Raw genomic sequence first — 10,052 nt, 5'->3', positions numbered from 1 at the left:
CCTTTTGAGGATTTTCTTATCTTTTTTTTTTCTTCTCATATTTATTTATATATTTATTTTTTGTGAACATACTGTACAGGGGGTTACAACCACATTGGCATGATAATGAGTACATTTCTAATCAAGCACTGCAGCCTCCTCTTTGTTTAGCCTTCACATCCCTGCCCAGCCTCCACCGCCCCCCCCCTCCCTGCACCAAAGTTGTAAAGATCGTTTTTAACATAACAACTTGTACTTCTCATAGTTGCATCAGGTCCACCTGTATCCTTAATCGACTTGTTTTTCGCCATCTCCTCCACAAATTATACCGACATCAAATATAGTGAAAGCAGGGGTTATAGTGTGGGGGAGGGACATACAAAGCTACAAAGAAATACTCTTATAAATGAGTTAGAAACAAATATGCATGAAAGAAAAAAAATTTAAATACATATCTAAGGGTTCATTTTCTTAACATCATATTATCTGATCTTTCCTGCTTGACTCATACATATACTAGATATTGCAAATAAGGGAAACCATGGGACCTATGTTTCTTTGGGCCTGGCTTACTTCACTTAATATAATTTTTTCCAAGCCTTTCCATTTCCTAACAAATGGGGAAATATCATCCTTCCTGATGGAGGCATAGAATTCCATTCTGTATATATTCCATATTTTCTTGATCCATTCATCTACTGAGGGGCATCTGGGTTGGTTCCATATCTAGCTATGGTAAATAATGCTGCAATAAACATAGTTGTGCTGGTAGCTTTAGTGTGGTCTTGTTTGTAAACATTTGGGTAAATGCCCAAAAGTAGGATTGCTGGGTCATAGGGCAGGTCTATGTGAAGTCTTTTCAGGAACCTCCATACTGCTTTCCAAAGCGGTTGAACAAGTTTTACACTCCCATCAACAATGCAGTAAGGTTCCCTTCTGTCCACATCCCCTCCAGCATCTGTTGTTAATAGAGTTCTTGATTATAGCCATTCTAACTGGGGTGAGGTGGTATCTCAATCTTGTTTTGATTTGCATTTCTTTTATGGCTAGGGAGGTTGAGCATTTCTTCATGTGTCTATTGGCCATCCTTCTTTCTTCTTCAGAGAAGTTTCTCTTCAAGTCATTAGCCCACTTATTTATTGGACCGTTGTTTCTTTGAAGATTTGTTGTTGGGGGAATAATTTTTTGAGTTCCAAGTATATTTTAGATATGAGACCCTTCTCCGTTGTATGGTTAGTGAAGTTCTTCTCCCAATCTGTGGGCTTTCTATTGATCTTGCTAGCTATGTCCTTTGCCATGCACAAGCTCTGCAACTTCACGCAATCCCATTTGTCCAACCTTTCTTTGATTTGTTGTGTTTTCGGGTCTCTATTAAAAAAATTTCGGCCTGAGCCAAGGAGGCCTAGGGTTTCTCCTATTCCATCCTGTAATGTTTTCAGATTGTCTGCTTTGACTCTGAGGTCTTTGATCAATTTGGAGTTGATTCTGGTGCAGGGTGATATAGAAGGATCTAGTTTTAGTTTTCTGCAAGTAGTTAACCAATTTTGCCAGCACCATTTACTGAAGAGGCTGTCTTTCTTCCATTCTATTATTTTAGCTCTCTTATCGAAGATTACTTGGCGATAGGTCTGCAGGTTCATTTCTCGGTTTTCAATTCTATTCCATTAGTACTGAGGTCTGTTCTTGTGCAAGTACCAAGCTGTTTTGATTACTATGGCTTTATAGTAGAGTTTGAAATTTGGTATTGATATTCCTCCAGCAGCGTTCTTTCCACTGAGGAGCGTTTTTGCTATTGGGGTCTTTTATTGTTCCATATGAATTTTTGGATTTCCTCTTCTATTTCCTTGAAGAATGAGGTTGGAATTTTGAATCGAATTGAATTTGTAGGTAACCTTGGGAAGTATTGCCATTTTCAGGATGTTAATCTTTCCAATCCAGGAGCGTGGGAGGTTTTGCCATTTTCTAAGTTCTGTTTTGATTTCCTTTTTCAAGATTTTAAAGTTTTCATCATATAGGTCATTCACTTCTTTGGTTGTTAATTCCTACGTATTTTATTTTTTGAGGGGCTATTACAAATAGAGTTACTTTCCTAATTTCAGCCAAACTTTTCTCATTGTTGGCATACAAAAAAGCCATTGATTTTGGGGGGTTAATTTTATACCCTGCTACTTTGCCAAAGTTTTGAATCAGCTTGAGTAATTTGGGAGTGAAGTCTATGGGATTCTTTAAATACAAGATCATGTCATCTGCAAAGAGGGAGAGTTTTATTTCTTCTTTCCCTATTTGGATCCCCTTTATGTTTGCATCTTGTCTTATTGCTGTAGCTAGGCATTAGAGAGAGTGGACATCATTGTCTTGTTCCTGAGTTAAGAGGAAATGGCTTTAGTTTTTCACCATTAAGTATAATGTTGGCTGTATGTTTGTCGTATACAGCCTTTATTGTATTGAGGAATGTTCCATGGATTCCTAATTTTTCCAAACCTTCATCATAAAGCAGTGTTGGATCTTGTTGAATGCTTTTTCTACATCTATTGAGATAACCATGTGGTTCTTGTCCTTGCTCCTGTTGATGTGATGAATAATAGTAATTGATTTGCGTATGTTGAACCAGCTTTGCATCCCTGAAATGAAACCTGATTGATATTGGTGTATGATTTTTTGGATGAATTGTTGAAGTCGATTGGCCAAAATTTTGTTGAGAAGTTTTGCATCAATGTTAATCAAAGAAATGTGTCTTTAGTTCTCTTTCATGGATGAGTCCCTGACTGGTTTTGGGATGAGGGTTATGATGGCTTCATAGAATGTGCTCGGTAATGAACATATTTCATTGAAGAGTTGGAGGAGTATTGGTGTGAGCTCTGCTTTGAATGCCTTGTAGAATTCTGCTGTAAAACCATCTGGTCCTGGACTTTTTTAGCTGGGCAGTCTCTTATTGTTGGTTCTATTTCAATGCTTGATATGGGCCTGTTAAGCTGGTTTACCTCATCTTGGTTTAGTTTTGGCATGTCAATATTTGCTAGGAAAAGGTCCATTTCTGTCAAGTTCTCACACTTATTAGCATAACGTTTTGAGAAGCATTCCCTTATAATGTTCTGAATCTTGGTTGTTTCCCTCGTGATGTTTCCATTCTCACCTCTGAGTTTATTTATTTGGGTGTGTTCTCTTCTTTTTCTGATAAGATTTGATAAGGCTCTGTCAATTTTTTCGAAGAACCAACTCTTTGTTTTGTTGATTCGTTTTATAGTTTTGTTGGATTCTAATTCATTTAATTCTGATTTAGTTATAATTATTTATTTATGTCTACTGGATTGGGGTTTAACTTGCTGCTATTTTTCAAGGAGGTTCAGATGTCTCATTAAAATATTGGTTTCAGATCTCTCCAATTAATTGATGTAGGATCTCAGAGGTATAATCTTACCTCTGAGTACTGCCTTTGCTGTGTCCCAGAGGAGCTGGTAATTTGTGTGCTCATTTTTGTTGAATAGCATGAACATTTGAGTTTCCATTCTAATCTCTTTCATGACCCACTAGTGATTCAGCAGTGTGTTGTTCAGCCTCCATGTGTTACCGGACTTTCTTTGGTGGCTTTTGGTGTTGAGTTCTAATATTATTCCCTTGTGGTCAGAGAGAATGCAAGGTATAACTTCAATGTTTCTGAATTTGGACAAGTTTGCTTTGTGGCCTAAAATGTGGTCTATTTTAGAAAATGTTCCATATGCTGCTGAGAAAAACGTGTATTCTTATGTTGCTGGGTGAAATATTCGGTAGATGTCTGTTAAATCTAGTTGATCTATGCAGCTGTTTAGATCTGCGGTTTCTCTGTTGAGTTTTTGCCAAGTTGATCTATCTAGTGGGGAGAGTGGTGTGTTAAAATCCCCAACAATTAATGTTTTTTGATCTATGTGGGATTAGAGGGAAAATAGTGTTTCTTGGATAAATGTGGGTGCTCCATTTTTTGGCTAATAGATACTCAGAATTATAATATCCTCCTGAAGGAGAGATCCCTTAATTAGTATGTAGCGACCTTCTTTATCTCTTCTCATGAATTTTAATTTGAAGTCTATTTTATGTCATATTAGGATGGCAACTCCCCCCTCTTTATAGGGGCTGTTTGTTTGGTAGATTTTGCTCCAGCCTTTAACATTGAAAATGTGTTTGTTTTTATGGGCAAGATGTGACTCCTGAAGGCAGCAGATAGAAGGATCTTGTTTTTTAATCCAACTAGACAGTCTATGTCACTTAATTGGAGAGTTAAGTCCATTAATGTTAAGAGATAGGACTGAGAGCTATTTGGGAGTTCCTGCCATGTTATCCACCTTCTTAGCGGTTGCGAACACTGGGTTCTTCCTATGATTCTTGGATTCTCAGTTTGGGTGCAGTTTCTTGGCCTTTATTGTGGTCTTGTTGGTTTTCTGTGTGTCGGATATCTTTAAGGATATTTTGTAGGGTTGGTTTGATGGAGATGTATTGTTTCAATTTTTCTTTGCTATGGAAGGTTTTTATTTGGCCTTCAGTTTTGAAGGAGAGTTTAGCTGGGTACAGTATTCTTGGTTGATAGTTGTTTGTTTTTAGCGCTTGGCATACATCATTCCAGGCTGTTCTTTCTTTGATTGTCTCTGCTGAGAAATCTGAGGCGATTCTAATTGGTTTCCCTTTATACGTGATTAATCTTTTCTCCTTCACAGCTTTAAGGATCTTTTCTTTGGTCAGAGTTAATCCTGTGTGGATTATAATGAGATTTTGGGATGTCCTATTCTGATCTGGTCTATTTGGAGTTCTAAAAGCTTCTTGTATCTGAATAGGCCTATGTTTTTGCATGTTTGGGAAGTTCTCTGCTAGGATCCTGTTAAACAAATTTGCTGGACCATTAACTTCTGTTTCTAGGTGCTCCTCTACACCCATTATCCTTAGATTAGGCCTTCTGATGGTGTCTTCCAAGTGTTGGATAGATCTACTATTTTTCTTGGACTTCTCTTGGATGGTTGTATGTTCTTTCTCTATAATATCTAGGCTATCTTCAGTCCCGGAGATTCGATCTTCTGCATGGTCTAACCTGCTGTCCAGACTTTCTACTTCGTTTTTTATTTCTTTTCCTTCTAATTGGTCAGCTTTGATGGCTTCAAATTCTTTGTTGAAGCTTTGTTTTAGATCTTGTATGGACTTCTTTACTTCCTTAATTTGGTGTTCAGTTTTTATTCTCAAATCACTTAGTTGATTGGTTATGGTTTCCTTGGACTCCCATTCCTTCTGTTGGGTTCCATTAAGCATTCCCTTTGTGGTCTCTCTAACTTCCTTCAGCCCTTTGTTAATGGATCCCATGAATGCATTTAGTGATTTTTGTGTATTCTCATCCTGCTCTCTCAATTCCTGTCTTACTCGTTGCTTAGCTTCCTCGCGTTCATGCCATTCTTGTAGATCTCTTTGAGTGTTCTCAGCCTGTTCACGCCATTCCTGACTTTCTCTTTGAGCATTCTCCAGCTGCTCATGCTGTTCACCTTTTCTCTTGCCTTTCTCTTTGAGTATTCTCAAGCTGCTCACCGACAAAGCTTGGCGGAGCTGCTAGCTCCAATTCAGGCCTTGGAATAAAACTAGAGTCATTTAGCAGGTCACAAGAACTTAACGGCGTGACCTTCCAGACTCAGCTTCACCCAGGGAAAAGTCACCCAGTTCGGGCACCAGCCCTAGGAGTGGCTTTTTTCACCGGTTAATCAGAGCCAGAAACTGCCCCTCTCTTTAGCAGCCTCAACATCAGTAAACAGAATCCCTGAGGGTGGCTCCAGTCTGGGTTCTGTGAGTTTCTCACAAACTAGACCCCAGGAAAAGCTACTGTTTGCTGAAAGGCCTCAACTCTACCCAGAACCTAGCCTCATCACAGCATGTCCAAACTTGAGGAAAAAGCCATCTCCCTCTTTTGTGATACTCAAAGCACACCCCCCTCCCATTGAACTAACTTGGGAGGAGGAGTGCAAAATCCTGGGTAAAGCAGAGCATTTTCTGCCTGTCTAAACAAACTGACTTAAGAAACCAACCAAGCCACAGGACCACAAGCAGACCAGAGACTCCAACCAGAGGCTGATGACAGACACAAGGGAGATACAGGATTTTTCCCAACCCTCCCCAAAACAATCAAAGAACTTTTTTTCCCCTCTTCTTCTTTTTTTATACCTTTTACAAAAAATTTTTTTTGTTTTCTAAAACTTTTTTTAATTTTTACCTTTTTTCAAAAAAATTGTTTTCTAGTAACTTTTTTTCCCCTCTTATAATCTTTATTTTAGGGATACATGTGTGCGTGCATTTTTCTTTCTTTTTTTTAAAAAATTTTCTTTTGTTTTTTTGCTTAGCTCAACTGAACTTCTGATCTTTTTTTTCTTTCTTCCTTGTCCTTCTCACCTGTTCCTCTCTTTTGTTCTTCTTTATGGGACTTAATTGTTGTTCTGCACATCCTCAGATAAACCCGTAGTTGACTATTAGACCCTATCCCCCATTGTGTACACACTTAATCCACAAATTTATTACTCAATTCAAAACCTCTGAGACTCAAATTCCTTAATAGCAATACTACCTCTATATACCTATATAAAATTTTAAGTATTTTTATTTTAAAATTTTTCACATCTCCTTAATATCCCTCCCCTTCTCTCATTATATTCACATTCTTTGAATAGTTTCTTATAGCATCTGCATATTATTAATTTTTATTTTTCTATTTGTTCTGGTCTCTTTTTTTCCTTTCTCTTTCTTCTTGTTTTCTCTCTCTCTACTTTCATCCTATACAACCTATTTCCTGCTTTGAGACTAGGACTTAGTTAAGTTAACTCTCCCTGCACCTACCTACATCACTCTATTCCTACTTTTTATCCACATATCTCCCTAACCCTAATAACTTCTGGTTTTCCAAATTCTTCTTTGCGTTTCATAGTCCATTAATATATAGTTGTTTGATGTTGAATAGAGGTATCTGTTGAACTAGATTGTATCTGCAGAGTGTGGACTGTGCAAATTCAGACTTTGGTTGATGCTTGCCTTAATTTAGTGTTCTAGCACAAAACTGGTGTTACTTTCATCCCAAATGGGCAGAGTAAGCCATAAAACCACAAGAAAAATGGTAAGTCCGGGTATCTCCACTCCCACTAATGATAATCAGGGGACAGAATAGATAATGGATAATCCAGAGGAGAGTTCCCAAATAGCTCTACAAACACTGCTGGCAAACATGATAAATGAAAAGATTGAAAACTTACAAAGAACTCTGTATGAGCGTGATAGGGAGAGAGAGGAGGCAAACAATAGGTCAATGCAGGAAAAGATTGAAAACCTACAAAAGACTCTGTATGAGCATGAGAGGGAGAGAGAGGAGGCAATCCAAAGGTTTATACAAGAATATCATGAGCGTGAGGAAGCTATTCTTCTCTTTTTTGACTCTCACAAGTTTGTATCTTCAAATCTTTTCTTCATGTCAAATAATTGTCTCTGTTTTCTCCAATGTGCTCTTCTATGTGCTTTTAACCTCTTGTTGGTTTTGACTGGCACATAATGGAGATTTAGTCTTTTGTAAGCCTGGGTTTTGAGATAAAAGTGTGTGAATTTTTCTTTGCCACATTTCTTCGTAAGTGCAGAGGGCTGCTTTTTAAATTGAACATAGTTGGAATTCAGAGCCCCAAGCTCCTTTGCATGTTACTCCAGAAATATGAACACATTTTCGAGGTCCTTAATGTGATTACATAACCTGCTATTTCCTATCTTTCTCCTCCTTGGACATTCCTTTTCCCAATGTCCATTTTGCTTTCAATAAGCACACTGATCTAGTCCTAGAGGTTCCCTACTGCCATTTGCAAATGAATTGTACTGTCTTTGCCAAGGGTCTCTTGATCTCTATTGTGGTGCTCCTATCGAAACTAAACCCCCTTTCTTAGAGTCTTTTTTATCCAGGGTATCTCTGTTTTCAAACACCTACTGGGCAACTACTTCCAACTTATAATACACCTTTCCCTCAAAACCTTCTAACTTTTGAAGCTTTTTTCTAATATCTGGGGCTGACTGGGTACAAAGACCATATTTAGGGCTCTTTGATTCTCCAGAGCTTCAAGATCTATAGGTCTATATGTCCTTTAGGCTTCTGGGAGAAGTTCCAGAAAAGCATTAGTGTACTCACTGGGCAACTGTACCATCTCACTCACCTTAGATTGATGACTTGGCTTTCTAGCCACTGAGGTATCCCTGCTAATCAAACCTAGCAATAATAGGTAAGCACTTCCATACCTCGATCACTGTTAGTCTCAGCTTGGGTAAGTCTGTGGAAAGACTTGCTCCAAATGGTCTGGTTAATAGTGGGGTTACTGTCTGGTCCAAGGACTACTTTCAAGTCACCGAGCAGGATTCACTCCCTTTTCTACCAGGTGAAAATCACCTGTAAATTTGCTGACACTCATTCCGGATGTGCTTATGTGTGAAAATTACTGTCTCTAATGAAATAATGAGCCCCTGTTTTTTTTCTGAAAATGATGCAGTTTGCTGTTTCCAGTTATACAAGTCACTAGTTGTAAAGGGAACATATATTAAAAAGGGGGCATTCCCCCATCTCCTTCATGTTCCTGTCTCAATGGTAATAATGGTAACATACCACATTGTACCACCTCAGGCTGGTACACTTTTAGTATGGGAGGACTTAACATTACAGGTGCTGATGGCAAAGAATAGGAGAGAGAATACATCAATGCATCTTCCTCTGAGGGACTCTATAAGCCTTGGGGAGAATATTTTTTGGATATAGGAACTTTAGTCCTTGTTCTCCCATCCTGAGAAAAAGAGTAAACAAAGGTGCTTACAGGACACAGATAGAACTATCAGCATACACAAACAGACCAATAGCCACAGACACTTAACTTACATTTCCCATACCTCTCAATGTTGACCTCTACAGGAGGTCTCAGATGACAGAGATAATGTCCCAGATTGCCTCTTGAGGAGGCCACAGATGACCTCTGGAGAATGTCACATATGTTCTCCCTAGGAGGCCCTAGATAATCTCTCATGGAGGTTCCAAATGTCTCCCCAAGGAAATGTCAGATGACCTCCAAAGGAGGTCCCAGATGTCCTCTCAATGAGGCTGAGATTACCTCTCGAATAGCTCCCAGATGGCCACTCAAAGAGGCCATATATGAAGCCCAGAGGAGGGTCCAGATAACCCTCTTGAGAAAGTCACAGATGACCTCCAGAGAAGGTTCTATATGGCTTCTCAAGGAAGTCCCAGATGATGTCTGAAGATGGTCATATATTTCTCATCAAGGTAACCCAAGCTGACCTCCCAAAGAAGTTCCAGATGACCTGAAGAGGTGGTGCTAGATTGATTCTTAAGGAAGCTCCAAAGACTACTTTTGAAGAGGTCTCAGGTTGCCTCCTGAGGAAGGCCCAGATGACCTCTGGATAAAGTCCAAGATGGCCCCTGGAGAAGACCCTAGATGACCTCCAGAGTAGGTCTCAGATGGCTTCTCAAGGAAGTCACAGATGTACGCTTGATGAGGTTCCAGATGGCTTCCCAAGGAAGCACTACATGACCTCTCAAGGAATTCCCAGAAGCCACAAATGACCTCCAGAGTGGGTCCCCAAAACAGGCTGGCAAGCTTTCCCAGACACACCCTTAGAGGAACCTAAACGACTTTTGTCAATGTTGGTCCTCCAGAGACAAACTCTCGAAGTAGACTCTTAACCCTGAGGGTTGACACTTTCACCTATGGGGATTTTTCCCTGGGGCCAAGGCCTGATGCTATCTGTGGAGCACATGGGCAGCAAAGATGGCGCTGAGAGGGGGTTGAGTGGGCAGAGCCTAATTTACTATAGAGCACATGGGCAGCAATTGGGCAGAGCCCAATTGATCTTCCGATCAGTGCGTAACCAGCCCGTGAAGGCTCAGGTGCATGATAGGGTGTGACCTTGACAGTGATTGGTTCCTCTTCCTCCCTTGCCATGCCACGTGCCCTTTTTGGCTTTAAAAAGGGCTGCTTTCTGTTAATAAATGAGTTTTCTACCTGCTGGATTTGGGAGGCTGGGGAATGGGCGAGCGCCGCACTTACCTT

This window comes from Dipodomys spectabilis, unplaced genomic scaffold (assembly GCF_019054845.1).
Source record: "Dipodomys spectabilis isolate Male_0828 unplaced genomic scaffold, ASM1905484v1 ptg000309l, whole genome shotgun sequence".
NCBI classification, from domain to species: domain Eukaryota; kingdom Metazoa; phylum Chordata; class Mammalia; order Rodentia; family Heteromyidae; genus Dipodomys; species Dipodomys spectabilis.
This window is presented reverse-complemented; position numbering follows the sequence as displayed.